Consider the following 12552-nt stretch of genomic DNA (forward strand, 5'->3'; position numbering starts at 1 on the left):
GTCAGTGCATCGGTGATCTCTTAATGGAGCAAAAAAGTGCTGATTTGTCCTATTTAACTAAGGGGGCAACCCTGCAATGTCTAGCAGTGGTGCTACTAAAAGTATGGTGATGCAAGAACAAGCAGCAGGTAACATTGAAGAGGCTGAAGAACTTATCCGTGGCCAAACACCTGATCGGTGTGGGTGGTGGCAGACCCCCTGCCAATCTAATATCGATGGCCTATTCTGAGGACAGTCTGGTCTAAACTTAGACTAGAAAGCCTACAGGTATGTCAGGTTCAATAAATAGCCTAGACCACTGTTATGCATATGGCATATTTGTAAAGGGTTCCTTCATTTGCACACTGTTCTAGCAGAGCTTTATCCATAGGCATAGTCTTGGATTCCAAAAATACCAGCCATAACCAGTGTGTAATGTAAGAGTCAGAAGAGGTAACAATTGTACTTTTCTTCTACCTTGACATTTGCCTTACTAAACAAGTTCATGATGGTACCAGCAACCAGCAGGTGACTTGAAGTCTTCATAGAGATATTCACGTTAATCTGTTTACAGTGTACACATAAAGACTGCAGCAACAGAAACAAGAAATATCAACAATATCTAACACACGGGAATAGAAGCCAGGTAGGACACATATCTCCAACAGCAGATACCGATTGCCACTGTAGAGCCAAACCAGGAGGCCACTTGCCATAGCAGATGATGGAGGCCGGAGGAGAAGTGTCCAGTTCTGTAGCAACAAAATGTGGCTGTTGGCAGGAGTTAAGACCATTTGCTAGAATGCAGTCCTAGGACAAGGTGAGTAATACATCTTTTTGGGCTTCCAATAGCCTACCTGCAGACTGTACTCTGTATAATCCTATCTCCAAAAATTAAACTAGAGTTAAACTACAATCAGAGGACAAGGAAGAAGGGGAGGTGCAACTGCAGTTCCTCTCCCTCTGTGTTGGTGAGACTGCATGATGCAGGAGGGAAGAGCAAGTGTGAAGACTGACTGAGCACAGCACAAGCCCATCCCGTGAGCAGGCATGGAGATAGAATAAAAAATACCTACACTATATCTAATATACACGTACAGCTGTCTCAGCAAGGACTGGGATTTGTTTTCTTACATTTTATAATGATAGTTGCTTTGTAATCATAGTCTGTGTTATGGCTCCACAGTCAATAGCGTGAAATTGATTTAGCAGCTTTAGTTCTATTTATTGTAGTGTTATTTGCCAGTGAATTATTGGCGTGCATTGTTTTACAACATATTTTCCCTGCGATCTTAGGACCTAATTCAACTGAGTAAATCACACTTCTGCTGGTGACAGGAACACCAACATACTGTTTCCTATTAGTGTATTAGAATATGTAATGTTCGGAAAGCTCACGGGGGGCTATCAGGGTCCGAAATGCAAGAAAGGAAAATCACTCTTAAAAGGGAAATCCCACCAGTTAATGCTCTGTTGTTTACTGCAGGGGTCTTCATTTTGTTAGATGTTCAGTGTTCTACTGTAGCAATTATGTAAATTCGTGAAGGAGTTCATCTCCCGCATTGACAACCATGTCCTGTGTAGATCTCCAACCGTGTACTGACACGTAACGTTCCAGAAACACCACATGACTGTGCTTTGTATTACATCACTAAAGTGAATACCAGCTGTAATACCAGACTCAGACACAGACTAAAATAAGCAAACCATTATTTCCTAATTGAGTACAATCTCCTCAAGGTTATGACCATGCATGGTTTAGAAGGTCACAGGTAGAAACGATAACTGAGAACAATTGTCGTGCCCCAATGCAGCACTTCACCAATCTGGGCTTTATGGTACTGTGGCCAGAAAGAAGCCTCTCCTCACATAAAAGCCACCTAGAGTTTGCCACTGTGACTATGAGATAGAAGACTCTCTGGTCTGATACAACAACGATTTAACTTTTTGGCCTCAATTCTAAGTGTCATGTCTGTAGGAAACCAAGCACTTCTCATCACCTGCCCAATACCATCCCTACAGTAAATGGTGGGGGCAGCATCATGTAAAGGTAGACTGGTCAGAGTTGAGGGAAAGCTGAATGGAGCAAAGTACAAAGATATTCATAATAAAAACCTGATCCAGAGTGTTCTGGACCTCAGACAGGGCCTAAGGTTATCCTTCCCACAAGACAATGACCCTAAGCACAAAGCCCAGACAACACAGAAGCTGCCAACCAGAGCCCTGACTTGAACCCAATGGAACATCTTTGGAGAGATTTCAAAAGCTTCCATTGATGGTCCCCATCCAACCTGACAGGGTTTAAAGTGGTATCAACTGGCTCCAGAAAGTTAAACAGATTTGTAAATTATTTCTAGTACTTATCAGCTGCTGATGTTGAGTTGTTATTTTCTGTCTGATCACAGTGCTCTCTGCTGACACCTGTCTGTCTCAGGAACTGTCCAGAGTAGGAGCAAATCCCCATAGCAAACTTTTCCTGCTCTGGACTCCCATAGACTTGCATTGGGGGGGGGGGGGGGGGGCTTGACATCATGAGGGAGCGGGACTATGAGGTCACAGTTTGTTCCAAACGCTGAGCAGTGGAGGACCCCTTTAAAGGCAACAAGACCATTTTTTTTAGACCAGTTTTGATAAATAAGGCCCATATAGGAATGTATATGCAGCTCATAAATGACGCACTTAACATGCCTATTTATGCAGCACTGGAAAGACTCTATGGAAACCTTTGATGCCAAAAATACATTCTTGGTCATCTGCTACCCACGTATGTAATACTGCAGAAATATTCAAAGTTGTCACAATTTATATTCTAGATAAACCTTAATGTGCCATGAATTATGAACATTAAAGAAACACGTATTTAATGACTCATGAATATGTATTGGTTGTTATGAATATTCATAAGGTAATGGTATGCAAAGTGTCAGCTTCAAACACAATAAAAAAATAAGAGTTTGTGATACAATACTGAAGCCCAGTAATGGTCCCTGACATATACACTGTACAAAAAGTAAGATTATGTGCAGTTGTGTCACACAGAAATACTGGCAGAACAGGATGAATGGCAGATAGGGTGCAGGACTCTGAATGGAGCCCCCGTGTCTCCAGGCAGAATAAAGCGGAGACAGAAGGACAATGTGATGGAAAGAGGAAAAATAAATATACACAATTACATTTTTCAGCAAAATGACATTCCTCTTCTGTATCTGCCTATCCATCACATACCTGTCACATATCCATCTATCATCTGTCTCACATCTATTATCTGTCTCATATATATCTATTATCTATCTCATATCTCTTTCTAATAGTCACATATTATCTATTTTAGGATTATCTCGACCCACCATCTAAGAACTATTTATTTATATTATCTTACATATTTATCATCTATTTCATATCTATCGCTAATATCCATCTATCCATATCTCCCTCCTATCCAACATCTCTTGATCTATCTATCTAGCTTTCTAATATCCATCTACTGTGGGGGGATTAGCTCCACAGAACTAGTCAAATAGTGGCAAAATAGCAATCAAAGCCAGGGACACGGAAGTAACATTTAACCCCTTAAGGACTCAGGGTTTTTCCGTTTTTGCACTTTCATTTTTTCCTCCTTACCTTTTAAAAATCATAACCCTTTCAATTTTCCACCTAAAAATCCATATTATGGCTTATTTTTTGCGTCGCCAATTCTACTTTGCAGTGACATTAGTCATTTTACCCAAAAATGCACGGCGAAACGGAAAAAAAAATCATTGTGCGACAAAATCGAAGAAAAAAACGCCATTTTGTAACTTTTGGGGGCTTCCGTTTCTACGCAGTGCATATTTCGGTAAAAATTACACCTTATTATTCTGTGGGTCCATACGGTTAAAATGATACCCTACTTATATAGGTTTGATTTTGTCGCACTTCTGGAAAAAATCATAACTACATGCAGGAAAATGTATACGTTTAAAAATGTCATCTTCTGACCCCCATAACTTTTTTATTTTTCCACGTACAGGGCGGTATGAGGACTCATTTTTTGCACCGTGATCTGAAGTTTTTATCGGTAAGATTTTTGTTTTGATCGGACTTTTTGATCACTTTTTATTCATTTTTAATGGTATAAAAATTGACCAAAAATGCGCTTTTTTTGACTTTGGAATTTTTTTGCGCGTACGCCATTGACCGTACGGTTTAATTAATGATATATTTTTATAGTTCGGACATTTACGCACTGCACACACTGATCTTTTACACAGATCACAGGCGTGTATTAACACGCCTGTGATCAGTGTTATCGGCGCTTGACTGCTCCTGCCTGGATCTCAGGCACGGAGCAGTCATTCGCCGATCGGACACCAAGGAGGCAGGTAAGGGCCCTCCCGGTGTCCTACAAGCTGTTTGGGACGCCGCGGTGGTCCCGAACAGCCCGACTGAGCCGTGTCACTTTCGCTTTAGAAGCGGCGGTAAGCTTTGACCGCCGCTTCTAAAGGGTTAATACCGCACATCGCCGCGATCTGCGATGTGTGGTATTAGCCGCGGGTCCCGGCCGTTGATGAGCGCCGGGACCGACGCGATATGATGCGGGATCGCGGCGCGATCCCGCTTCATATCGCGGGAGCCGACGCAGGACGTAAATATACGTCCTGCGTCGTTAAAGGGGTACTCCTGTGGAAAACTTTTTTTTTTTTTTTAATCAGCTGGTGCCAGAAAGTTAAACAGATTTGTAAATCACTTCTATTAAAAAATCTTAATCCTTCCAGTACTTTTTAGGGGCTGTATACTAAAGAGAAATCCAAAAAAGAAATGCATTTCCTCTGATGTCATGACCACAGTGCTCTCTGCTGACCTCTGCTGTCCATTTTAGGAACTGTCCAGAGCAGCATATGTTTGCTATGGGGATTTTCTCCTGCTCTGGACAGTTCCTAAAATGGACAGCAGAGGTCAGCAGAGAGCACTGTGGTCATGACATCAGAGGAAATGCATTTCTTTTTTGGATTTCTCTTTAGTATACAGCCCTAAAACGTACTGGAAGGATTAAGATTTTTTTAATAGAAGGGATTTACAAATCTGTTTAACTTTCTGGCACCAGTTGATTTAAAAAAAAAAAAAAAAGTTTTCCTCGGGAGTACCCCTTTAAAGGGGTACTCCCCTGTCCCAGCGTTCAGAACATTTCGTTCTGAACGCTGGGTGCGGGCTGTGGAGGTTGTGACGTCATGGCCACGCCCCTCATGATGTCAAGCCACGTTCACTCAATGCAAGTCTATGGGAGGGGGCGTGGCGAATGCCACGCCCCCTCCCATAGACTTGCATTGAGGGAACGTGGCTTGATGTCATGAGGGGTGTGGCCGTGACGACACAACCCCCACAGCCCGCACCCAGCATTCGAATCAAATTGTTCCAAATGCTTGGGGCAGTGGAGTACCCCTTTAACAGGGCTTCTTCTGTCTAAAACAGGCTTTACACCCAGGTTAAAAAACATGAAAAGAAATCCTGCTTGTCCAGCACTAACTATAAAGATCTCTTCACTGTCTATACAGGTAGCTTACTAACAGCCACCCAACAAAGTAGAAAACACATGTATTATTCTAAAAATAATATACGTTCAAATGACAATTAACTACACATGGGTGTATATGTATAGTCTCAGGATTTACATACATGCGTAGTTAATTATAATTTAATTGTATATTATTTTCATACGCCTTATATATAAAAAAATAATAAAAAATTATTAATAATAAATAATAATAATAATGAATAATAATAATAAAAAATACGGTAATAATAATTGATAATAAATAATAATAATAAAAAAATACAAATTAATAATAAATAATAATAATTAATAATAATAATTATAATGATACATATATATTATTTTTTCTTACAATTTTTTGTCTCACTTGGGGGGGGGGGGTCATAATATATATTCTATAGTGATATTGTGCATTCAGGGACCACCAAAAGTACTAAAGTGCAGCCAATACCTTACCTGTGATCCTTGGGGGCGTTTATAATAGAAGTCTTGCTCTTAGAAGTAAGTGCTTTTAAATAATGATGTCCTTATATGTAGTTGCTTGCTAAACATTATTGTGGTGTTTTTGCTTTCTTTGTATCTGCAATAAGAGAGATAATTCTACTAATCTCTTATTTCTCTATCTATGATGCTAACAGTATTGTTAAATGACTAGTCGGCTATGAAAATTGTGCACAGCTGTTAATACATATTGTCAGAGGTTTGAGCAAAAATTGCCCAGGGTCTTTATCTAATAATGAAAGATAAATCCCACGTCCTATATTTCATTTCATAGTTATATTCAGGGCTCAAGTCCTGCAGGAACTCGTGGGAACGGAGTTCCTGCACTTTTTCCACAGCAGGAATGCAGTTCCCATTAGCAGGAGTCCTGCAGGACCAGCCCTTAAAGGGTTACTCCGCCCCTAGACATGTTATCCCCTATTCAAAGGATAGGGGATAAGATGTCTTATCACAAAGGTCCCGCTGCTGGGGACCACCGTGATCTCGGCTGCGCCACCCCAAACATCCGTTGCATGTAGCGAACTTCGCTCCGTGTCAGATGACTGGTGATGCAGGGCAGAGGTTTGTGATGTCACAGTAATGCCCCCTCAATCAATGCAAGTCTATGGGAGGGGGCGTGACGGCCATCACGCCCCCTCCCATAGACTTGCATTGAGGGTCCGTGACCGTGACGTCACGAGCCTCTGGAGCTGCACAAACACCGGGAACATGGGAGTCCCCAGCGGGGGGGACCCCGGGGATCAGACATCTTATCCCCTATCCTTTGGATAGGGTATAAGATGTCTAGTACCCCTTTAAGTGGAAATCCAGGGTGAGTTCCCACACTTTTTTCCCCAGGACTTGACCCTTGGTTATATTACAGGGTACTAGCTATTTTAATGCAATGCTGAAACGGCAAAAAAAGAGAAGTTAGCTACTTCCTTCCACACTTATATGGCATATGAACTGCACTTCTTCGCATTCTTTTGTTTATTTAATTAGTTTTTATGGGCGGTCAAACAGGGTAGGTGGATGTAAGCAGTGGGCAGTAATAAAGATGACATGGCCTGGACTTACCTGGACTCTTGACGTGCTGGGAACGCCCCCTGGGCTTTTGAACTTTATTAGCATAATAAAGGGGTACTCCGCCCCTAGACAGCTTATCCCCTATCCAAAGGATAGGGGATAAGATGTCTAATCGTTTGGAGAGTCGGTGCAGCGCTGGAGGCTTTTGACGTCACGGCCACGCCCCCTCCATGCAAGTCTATGGGAGGGGGCGTGACGACCGTCACGCCCCCTCCTATAGACTTGCATTGAGGGGGAGTGGTCGTGACATCACAAGCCTCCCGTACCGCATCGCCAGTCATCCGGCACTGAGCGAAGTTCGCTCTGTGCACCAAATGTCTGGGGTGCCGCAGCCGAGAACGCAGGGTCCCCAGCGGCAGGACCCTCACGATCAGACATCTCATCTCCTATCCTTTGGATAGGGGATAAGAGGTCTAGGGGCAGAGTGCCCCTTTAACAACAAGTCTTATATCTCGGCACTGAAAAGGACCATGGAGATAAAAAGGGTATGTCTGGACTCCTGAGGATTAACCTTATCTAGCCATGCGCCAATTTACACTAATGTTTTTCTGCTGACAGGTCAGCTTGAGTTCTATAGCCTATGAGATGAGCAGCAAAAATTCACCTTATGTACCTCCTATCTTAGTAAAGACCAAATACAATGAAAACTATTCTATACTTTTTATATGTTGCAAACATTAAACTTTCTAATATACTTCATTAAAAATCTCTCTCCTTTTTATAGAAATTATGGTTTATAAAAGACCACTAGGGGTCCCCATACCATCCAGAACATAATCCTACCTAACTGCAGCGTCCTCTATATCCCAGCTGAAGCACAGGCTGGGACAAAGTCCAGAAAGTAAGGGCGGGACTATTACTCTTCTGTGCTCACTCCTGTCCTATCAGACAGCATGAAAACAGAGAGGAGGGGAGTACAGAGCAGCCTGCAGTGATTGGATGAAGAGACCCAGCACAGCACAACAGACTTAGGCTAAGTTTCCACTTGTTTTTTTCTGGCAGTTTTTGGAATACTGCCACTGCAGTTTTTGAGCCAAAGTCAGAAGTGGATCCATAAGGGAGAAGTATAAGTGCTTCCTTTATATGTCCTATTCCTTTTGAATACATTTCTGGCTTTGGCTCAAAAACTGCAGTGGCAGTATTCCAAAAACTGCCAGAAAAAAACAAGTGGAAACTTAGCCTAAGGGAGGAAGTGAATGCAAAGTGAGTGAGGGTGGGCGGTCTCATTGTTTGCCTTGGACATGCCCCCTCCTGAGCAATGGATGTCAGAATGAGTGAGCAGCAGAATGGAGGGATTTGTGAGCCAAAAACAGAAGCTAGACACATTAAAAACATATAAAGAATCTGATATGACAGGTATACTTTAAATATAAGACTGTAAACATTAGAAGAAAATGCCAACTTTGTTTCCCACAGAAAGAGCACCACTCATGTCCACTGGTTGTGTCTGGTATTGCAGCTCAGCTCCATTCACTTTACATAAAAAAAAAAAAATACAGACTATACAGTATAATTCATCCAGGAATATAGATCACACACATATACAGGTATACAACATGAAACAATTCAACACTGAGCACACAATATGCTTTAAGGCTGTAATAAAGTCTATTGATCTATGCTCTATGGTATTTATAATGGCCAAAGCTCTAGCATGCATCCTCGGTGGGATATCACAACTGTGTGATCTCATGCAATTCCCACTGCCTTGATCCCCATTCATTCCTGCACTGAAAGGGTTGCTGCAGCTATTTTGGTCTGTGAATCCACATCTACCCTTCCCTGGGGCTTTATCCTTTTGAAGCTTCTGGGCAGGAGGCGGGCGCTTGGTGTTTTTAGTAAAAGATCCAAGTAAAAACATCTTGAAAAGGATGGCAAAGCCAAATATCCAAAAGGAAATATAGGGCGAGATGGAAACCTTTTGTAAATGAAAAAGCCGAGAGCTTTGAGCAATGGCTTTGACAATGACGGTCTCTATTTCATGGTAAGAGATTTAGGCAGGAGGTGAATAGAGAAATGGTATGGTCATATCACTTTGTTGCCACTAAGTGCAGAAATCTCCTAGAGTGCCTCTTATACAATGTATTTTGCCATGACTATCCATGTAACACAGCTCGCAGAAAGAATAGAGAGCTCCTTTGATCTGACATAGTGCAAACGTAGAACTACAGCATGTATGAAAGTATATGAAAAATATATATTTATGATAACGTTTGACAGTTTAAAGGGGTACTCTGGACAGGAAAAAAAAAATCCGAATTACCTGGAGCTGGAAAGTTATTCAGATTTGTATATTTTGTCTATTTAAAAATCTTAAGCCTTCCAGTACTTTTCAGCTGCTGTATGCTTCAGAGGAAGTTGTGTAGTTCTTTCCAGTCTGACCAGAGTGCTCTATGCTGCCATCCCTGTCTGTCAGGAACAAATGTGAGCAAATGCCCATAGCAAACCTCTCTTGCTCTAGACCAGTTTTTCCCAACCAGTGTTCCTCCAGCTGTATACTAAAGAGGAAATTCTTTACTTTTTGAACTTTTTTGTGTTGTCCACAGTGCTCTCTGTTGAAACCTCTGTCCATGTCAGGAACTGTCCAGAGTAGCATGGGTTTGCTATGGGGATTTTCTCCTGCTCTGGACAGTTCCTGATACGGCATCAGGTGTCAGCAGAGAGCACTGTGGACAACACAAAAAATAAATTAAAAAATAAAGATTTTCCTCTGTAGCATACAGCTGCTAAAAAGTACTGAAAGGATTAAGATTTTTTAACAGAAGTAATTTACAAATCTGTTTAACTTTCTGGCACCAGTTCATTAAAAAAAAAAAAAAAATAATAAAATAAAAAAGTTTTCCACCAGAGTACCCCTTTAACCTGTTGGGGACGAAGGGCGTATGCATACGCCCTTGCGTCCTGGTACTTAAGGACAAAGGGCGTATCCATACGCCCGTGGGAATTTCGGTCCCCGCCGCGCGCCAGGCGGGGATCTGAGCGGGGTGACTGCTGATATCATGTCGGCATAAATCGCAAGTGAATTCACACACATTTGCGCCGATTCCAGGTCATTACGATCCCCCTGAAGGGATAGGAGTGAGGTGGCAGGGGTGCCACCCCTCATATCCCTGCTCTTGGTGGTCTAGACGCGACCACCAATAGCAGATCGGGGGCAGGGGGGTTTACCTTTGTTTTCCCAGTCCTGCCCACCCACAATAGGCGGGGCAGAACGGGGAAAACGAAGAGGACCGGGCGCCGATGTCCACTTACCTGTCCGGAGGCAGCGGAGCGACTGTGATCGGCGGGCGGCAGAAGAGGACCGCTCCCTGGATCCGACGGAAGCCGGTAAGTTGCCTAGCAACATCTGGGGGGCTACAGTCTGAGACCATTATACAGTGGTCTCTAACCTGTAGCCCTCCAGATGTTGCAAAACTACAATTCCCAGCATGCCCAGACAGCTGTTTGGGCATGCTGGAATATGTAGTTTTGCAACAGCTGGAGGACTGCAGTTTGAGACCACTACACAGTGGTTATCTAAACTGTATCCCTCCAGATCTTGCAAAACTACAACTCCTAGCATGCCCAAACAGCTCTTTGCTGTCTGGGCATGCTGGGATTTGTAGTTTTGCAACATCTGGAGGGTCACAGTTTGGAGATCACTGGGCAGTGGTCTATAAACTGTAGCCCTCCAGATGTTGCAAAACTGCAAATCCCAGCATGCCCAAACAGCAATCAGCTGTCTCGGCATGCTGGGAGTTGTAGTTGCGTACCTCCAGCTATTGCATAACTACATCTCCCAGCATGCCCTTCGGCGATCAGTACATGCTGGGAGTTGTAGTTTTGCAACACCTGGAGGCACACTGGTTGGAAAATACTGAGTTAGGTAACAGAACCTAACTGAAGGTTTTCCAACCAGTGTGCCTCCAGATGTTGCAAAAGTACAACTCCTCAGTCAGTACATGCTGGGAGTTGTAGTTTTGAAACAGCTGGAGGTTTGCTACCCCATGTGAACGTACAGGGTACATTCACACAGGCAGGTTTTCAGTAAGTTTCCTGCTTGAAGTTTGGGCTGCGGTAAATTTTTCGCCGCAGCGCAAGCTCCTAGCGGGAAACTCACCGTAACACGCCAGTGCGAATGTACCCTAAAAACACTACACTAACACATAATAAAGGGTAAAACACTACATATACACCCCCTTACACTGTCCCCCCAATAAAAATGAAAAACGTATCGTGCTGCAGTGTTTCCAAAACGGAGCCTCCAGCTGTTGCAAAACAACAACTCCCAGCATTTCTGGACAGCCACTGACTGTCCAGGCATGCTGGGAATTTAGCAACAGCTGGAGGCACCCTGTTTGGCAATCACTGGCGTAGAATACCCCTATGTCCACCCCTATGCAATCCCTAATTTAGTCCTCAAATGCGCATGGCGCTCTCTCACTTCAGAGCCCGGTCGTATTTCAAGGAAACAGTTTAGGGAGAAATTGCACTACAAATTTTGGGGGGGCTTTTTCTCCTTTTACCCCTTATGAAAAGGAAAAGTTGGGGGCTACACCAGCCTGTTAGTGTAAAAAAAAAATGTTTTACACTAACATGCTGGTGGTGCCCCATACTTTTTATTTTCACAAGCAGTAAAAGGAAAAAAAGACCCCCAAAATTTGTAACGCAATTTCTCCTGAGTACGGAAATACCCCATATGTAAACATAAAATGCTCTGCGAGCGCACAACAAGGCTCAGGTGTGAGAGCGTGCCATGTACATTTGAGGCCTAAATTGGTGATTTGCACAGGGGTGGCTGATTTTACAGCGGTTCTGACAAACGCAAAAACATAAATACCCACATGTGACCCCATTTTGGAAACTACTCCCCTCACGGAACGTGACAAGGGGTATAGTGAGCCTTAACACCCCACAGGTGTTTGATGAATTTTCATTAAATTTGGATGGGAAAATGAAAAAAAAAAAAAGTTTTCACTAAAATGCTGGTGTTACCCTAAATTTTTCCTTTTCACAAGGGAAAATAGGAAAAAAGACCCCCAAAATTTGTAACCCCATTTCTTTTGAGTAAGAAAGTGCCCCATATGTGGATGTAAAGTGCTCTGCTGGCGCACTACAATGCTCAGAAGATAAGGAGCGCCATTGGGATTTTGAAGAGAAAATTTGTCCGGAATTGAAGGCCACGTGTGTTTACAAAGCCCCCATAGTGCCAGAACAATGGACCCCCCCCACATGTGACCCCATTTTGCAAACTACACCCCTCATGTAATGTATTAAGGGGTGCAGTAAGCATTTACGCCCCACAGGTGTCTGACAGATTTTTGGAACAGTGATCCGTGAAAATGAAAAATTACATTTTTCATTTGCACAACCCACTGTTCCAAAGATCTGTCAAACGCCAGTGGGGTGTAAATACTCACTGCACCCCTTATTAAATTCTGTGAGGGGTGTAGTTTCCAAAATGGGGTCACATGTGGGGGGGTCCACTGTTCTGGCAC

The 12552-nt window shown here is 43.0% G+C and overlaps 1 protein-coding gene across 12 annotated transcripts in view; it reads right to left on the bottom strand.

The window, feature by feature from the left end:
• TEDC2 (tubulin epsilon and delta complex 2) overlaps positions 1 to 12552 on the bottom strand; it is a 206158-nt gene that overhangs the window by 40801 nt on the left and 152805 nt on the right. For all 12 annotated transcript variants that reach the window (XM_056533680.1, XM_056533681.1, XM_056533677.1 and 9 more), the window contains one exon: positions 5966 to 6089. The gene's annotated coding sequence lies outside the window, so the exon portion shown is untranslated. The remainder of the gene's footprint in view (positions 1 to 5965; positions 6090 to 12552) is intronic.

Source organism: Hyla sarda, chromosome 8 (assembly GCF_029499605.1).
Source record: "Hyla sarda isolate aHylSar1 chromosome 8, aHylSar1.hap1, whole genome shotgun sequence".
Taxonomy (NCBI): Eukaryota; Metazoa; Chordata; class Amphibia; order Anura; family Hylidae; genus Hyla; species Hyla sarda.